This window comes from Coregonus lavaretus, assembly GCF_964263955.1.
Source record: "Coregonus lavaretus genome assembly, chromosome: 21".
Taxonomy (NCBI): Eukaryota; Metazoa; Chordata; class Actinopteri; order Salmoniformes; family Salmonidae; genus Coregonus; species Coregonus lavaretus.
In genome coordinates this window covers 16,368,768-16,374,767 of record NC_140008.1, presented here as the reverse complement: position 1 = coordinate 16,374,767, position 6,000 = coordinate 16,368,768, and positions in this window count along the sequence as shown.

The window sequence follows — 6,000 nt, the reverse complement described above, 5'->3', positions numbered from 1 at the left end:
AAACACAAAAGAACTGTCAATCTCCCTCGGCCTGGGGCTCCATGCAAGATCTCACCTCGTGGAGTTGCAATGATCATCAGAACGGTGAGGAATCAGCCCAGAACTATACGGGAGGATCTTGTCAATTATCTCAAGGCAGCTGGGACCATAGTCACCAAGAAAACAATTGGTAACACACTTCGTCGTGAAGGACTGAAATCCTGCAGCGCCCGCACGGCCCCCCTGCTCAAGAAAGCACATATACAGGACCGTCTGAAGTTTGCAAATGAACATCTGAATGATTCAGAGGAGAACTGGGTGAAAGTGTTGTGGTCAGATGAGACCAAAATGGAGCTCTTTGGCATCAACTCAACTCGCCATGAACACCATCCCCACCGTCAAACATCAAGGTGGAAACATTATACTTTGGGGGTGTTTTTCTGCTAAGGGGACAGGACAACTTCACCGCATCAAAGGGACGATGGACGGGGCCATGTACCGTCAAATCTTGGGTGAGAACCTCCTTCCCTCAGCCAGGGCATTGAAAATGGGTCGTGGATGGGTATTCCAGCATGACAATGACCCAAAACACACGGCCAAGGCAACAAAGGAGTGGCTCAAGAAGAAGCACATTAAGGTCCTGGAGTGGCCTAGCCAGTCTCCAGACCTTAATCCCATAGAAAATCTGTAGAGGGAGCTGAAGGTTCGAGTTGCCAAACGTCAGCCTCGAAACCTTAATGACTTGAAGAAGATCTGCAAAGAGGAGTGGGACAAAATCCCTCCTGAGATGTGTGCAAACCTGGTGGCCAACTACAAGAAACGTCTGATCTCTGTGATTGCCAATAAGGGTTTTGCCACCAAGTACTAAGTCATGTTTTGCAGAGGGGTCAAATACTTATTTCCCTCATTAAAATGCAAATCAATTTATAACATTTTTGACATGCGTTTTTCTGGATTTTTTTGTTGTTATTCTGTCTCTCACTGTTCAAATAAACCTAACATTAAAATTATAGACTGATCATGTCTTTGTCAGTGGGCAAACGTACAAAATCAGCAGAGGATCAAATACTTTTTTTCCTCACTGTAACTAAGTGTGACATTCTAGCAAAGTATTTATAAACAAAAAAGCAGATGTCTTAAACGTTTCGTTCATTTTTTTTTCTATTATCTATACTTTAGGCCATAATTGATTTTGGCCCAATAGGCCTGGCATATTACCATGTTCAAGAAACTTTCCGTTTTGATTGGGTTATTTTGCCTAAAAACCTTTAGGCCTACCTATAGATTTTTTAAAACAAAAACTCTGCATCTCTGCCGAGCCTGGTAAGAGTGGCCAAAAGGGTGTTTCGCATCCCCAGTGGCTCTGCAAGTGAGGAGTGGATATTCTCCGCTGCTGGGCTGCCCTTCAGGCACCATCGCATGAAGCCACAGACTGGCCAAACTCCTGTTTCTAAAAATGAATTCAAAGGCACTAATAAGTCGTTTTTCGTTTAATTTAATTCTAAGTAAGTCACAGCCTATATGCGCAATTTATAGACTATACTGATTTAATACAACAAAATGTTGTTTAAATGCTGAGCCCTTTATGTCCCTACCAGACTATTGTGTCGCACTCGCAAATGCTTCATCATGTATTTATTTGTAGTCTATAGCCTTCAAATAATTGAAAAAATATAGACTAAATAATTCATTTTCGTTCCTTCATAGGCTCCCTGTCTGGCTCCTGACCTATTTAGTGTTTATATGCTGTTTATTATGACATGTAGCCTATTTGAAATTATGTGTGCTTCTTACATTCACCTTTTCATGTTTATTCAAATACTTTTCATTCAAATCCATATGGTTTGGTTTCAATACTTCAAAACCAAATGGTAGGTCCAGGTAATCACAAAAATAGATGGGTGTTGGTTAAATGCTCTGGCACCCCAATGGTGGAACAAGCTCCCTCAGGACGCCAGGACAGCGGAGTCACTCACCACCTTCCGGAGACATTTGAAACCCCACCTCTTTAAGGAATACCTGGGATAGGATAAAGTAATCCTTCTACCCCCCCCCCAAAAAAAAAAATTTGTAAAGTGGTTATCCCACTGGCTATAGGGTGAATGCACCAATTTGTAAATCGCTCTGGATTAGCGGAGTGGTTGGAAAGCTGGAGCGCCGCTCCATGAGCAATGATCGGGATTTCCAACCACTCAACTCTGCTCAGGTTGGATGATCATTCAAAACTATTTTTCCTAGTCGGAGCTCCTTGTTTCCGACTTCCCAGTTGCCTTGAATTTACGGAAGTCGGAGATTTCCGTGTTCCCTGTTGTTTTGTAATAACACAGCATAAGATATGGACTAGTATTCTGCCGTAGCATAATATATCGACTAGTATTCTGCCAGCAGCAAAAACGATAACATCACTTGTGTATGGTGATGACGAAACCTTCAAATAAAAGCCCGCATTTCAAAACATTGCGATGTGGAAAACCCATTCAAAATATATGGAATTTTAATCAATGGCCACTTCTATTGTGCCAACAAGAAAAATATGTTTTCTACCTGTCTCAGCTAAAGTCGGGTGGAAAATACTCAGTAGGGTCTCTACTAACCAAAATATGTGTAGTTTTGGAGGGGGGCTGTGTTGTACATATCCAGCAACACCGCTTTAAATTACCTGGTTCTATCCATGGTCCTGAAACCAATACACACTCAACAACAAAAAAGAAACACTACAGCCAAACTTTTGTAATAGGCCTAGGCTATATGTGTTGCTTATCTAACAAGTTTAGCAGTGTACAGTAAAGGCATATTTTTCAAAAACAATAACAGAGACAAGATTATTTACTTTTAAGTTAATTTGTGATGATTATCTATCAAGGTCAGCAAAGCCACTTTTTGTAGAGTTGAACATGTATTACAATAGACAAGTGTCACGTTCGTTCATGAACGGGTCAGACCAAGGCGCAGCGTGATATGCATACATGTTTATTAGACTTATAAACACAACGACAAAACAAGAAACGAAACGTGAAGTCCAAGGTACACAAACAACATACCTAACACGGAACAAGATCCCACAACCCACTAGTGCCAATAGGCTGCCGAAGTATGGTCCCCAATCAGAGACAACGAGGGACAGCTGCCTCTGATTGGGAACCACACCGGCCAACATAGATCTAGACATACTAGAAAACCAACATAGAAATACACAACATAGAACATACACACCCTGACTCAACATATACGAGTCCCCTGAGTCAGGGCGTGACAACAAGGCTAACAGTACACAGTGTAATCAAGCTTTCAGAACAACAATGGAGAACATGATTTACAAGTTATAGGCCTCTATGTGTTGCTTATCTATCAAGGTTAGCAGTGTACAGTAAAGGTCTATTAACCAAGTTTTCAAAACCAAAAACAGAGACAAGATTGAAAGATAATACATAATACAGAGATGTGATGATTATCTATCAAGGTCAGCAAAGGCATTTTCTGTAGAGTTTAAAATGTATTACGTAGTAATTTTGTCTCTGATAACTCATATAAAACATAGTCTCGCATGCCATTGTGACAAAGCGTATTGATATTGCACTCTAATAAGACTGCTTTCAAGAATAAGCACCCATAAACACAACATCTACTACGGTCTGACTGTTTTCTAAAATGGGGTCACCGAGGAGAAAATTCAGAGTTTAGTGTCACATCCAACACAAATCCATGCATTGCCAGATCCAATGCAATAATTGAAGAGGTAGCACTATTTATTTGTATTTACTTTTAAACAAGCTGATAAGGAGAAGCAATTTATGTCAAGCTTTTTCTCTCCATTTTGTGAATTCAAATTACTTCCTGAATTGATCCCAACACATAGGCCTACATACACAAACAGTAATAGTAACAACCAAATTGACCAATAACAACAAAAGCACTGTTGCATACCTGATAAAGCAACAAAGTCTCTCTCTAATAGTCTCTGAATAGATCAAGTTGAAGAAGGTTGATTCACCAAGCTGAGTCAACCAAGGTTTGAGTTCAACCAAGGTGTGTGTAAATGTCCATTGTCCCATTTCTCTAGTTGAGGGGATATGACGCCCCTCCCCTTTTACAGGTAGGCCTATCAAATGAGAGATTTCTGTAAGAAACGCTATGCAGCAATTGGGAGGTTGGAAGGGGCACAAGTTAAAACAACCATTATTTTATTAAGTATAAAACTGGTGAAAAGTGTATTTCATCCTCATATTGTGCTTCGGACTTTAAATAAGACAGGACTTCTAATAAGACAAAGGCCAAGTAATAATCACTTGTATTTTCTCAGTAATTACAATTTGGAGAGATGGGTTATGGTCCATGAATCAGTCCAAAACCCAAGAGGTGAACCTTTGGATTGATTGCGACCAAGGTGTGTTTAAGAAAATCGTTGGAAGGCTATGTATAACTGGGGTGATATAATCCTATAGCAACATGATTTGACTAGGATACTACCTCCAAAATATTTTATTTGTCTGGCCAAGTGATTGACCTGATGCATTTTTTTTGGCACATGTCAAGGCTGGACTTGGGCTGATTTAAATGTGTAAAGGTGCTCCATTACTATCACCATTGGTCATTAACAGGTATGCCAGTCCATCATTGTTTACATTGTGCCTTTGTTTACATTGTATTTCACACTGGAAGCTAACAGTAAGCAAAATAAAAGTGTTTACGTTTTTTGTCTTTACAACTGATATTCAACAAAACAAGAGTACATTCATTTATTGTTTTGGAATTAATATAACATGCAGGACTAAATGCATGTGACTAAATGCAGTATTTCCCACCCCACTTTATCTGAGACAGGTAGAACAGTTCTCTCTCTACAAGCCAATAAGTATCCCATATACCGTGTATTGCATGGCAATGAATGGAGTAGGTGGAGTAAGGAGTCACCAATACTCTGTATTAAACCCATTGCCCAGCTCAAGAGACCAATTTAAAGTTTTGCAGACTGTATTGAGTAATTCCAATAACATATATTTGTATTTTATTAAAAGTGTTTCTTTAAATATAACCTACACAATAGCTTTCAACATACCATTTTTATCATGGCTGTGACGTGACCATAGCCAAGAGGCGAAGCCGAGTGCCGTAGACCACCACAGCCATGATAAAAAATGTTCACATGGGGTGTTTCTCAATATGCATACTACCGTGCTCCACACTCTCATGCTCTGAGTGCATTCTCAGAGGACATTCTCTTGAGTACGTTCTTGTGAGGACGAGAGTGTGGAGAACGCATAAAACATTACATTTGTGAAGTACTCACACTCCCCCTACTGTATTACCTCACACTTCACCTCCCCATTCACGGAACCTTCTTCCAGCCAGGACAGTGGCAACAATAGACAAAACAAGATATACACAAAGCAACTGTTTTACTATCAGCTAGCTATATGTGAATGTTAATAATGTAGCTAACCAGATAGTTGAAAATGGCCTAAAACTAATAGTATGCAAGATATATGTACATTATTTGTGGTTAGCTAGCTAACAATTCTTTGTGGCTATCTGGCTAGCTAACAGTAGTTGCTAGCCAGTTAGCCCTATTGACTTACTATGGGCTTGCGATCTACGGTACGTAGGCAGGTAAACATGCCAAAATGAACACAGCATGTATTAACATATAAAGATAAAATATTGTAGTCAGGCAACATATGAGATGTGAATAGGCAACATTTCATTCTGAAGTCGGAGTGTATTTTCAAATACTCAAATAATGTCCACTATTGATTTCAAGAAATGTTGTGTCATTTTTTACATGGTTGCATCATATTTCTTTGCATACTTTCCGTTGAAGCTTGCATTGATGCATGCTTCAAAATATGTGCAAACGGAGTACACATTCGAGAAGTGCCCTCTTGTGCTCCGTTTCGCATACTCCAACCCTCCCGTGCTCCAATTTGCATGCTTGGAGCAGGTAGTATGCATTTTGAAAAACACCCAGCGACTCGAGTGTATTATTGCTTTTATAAAATGGGTTACCAGCATTACAAATCAAGA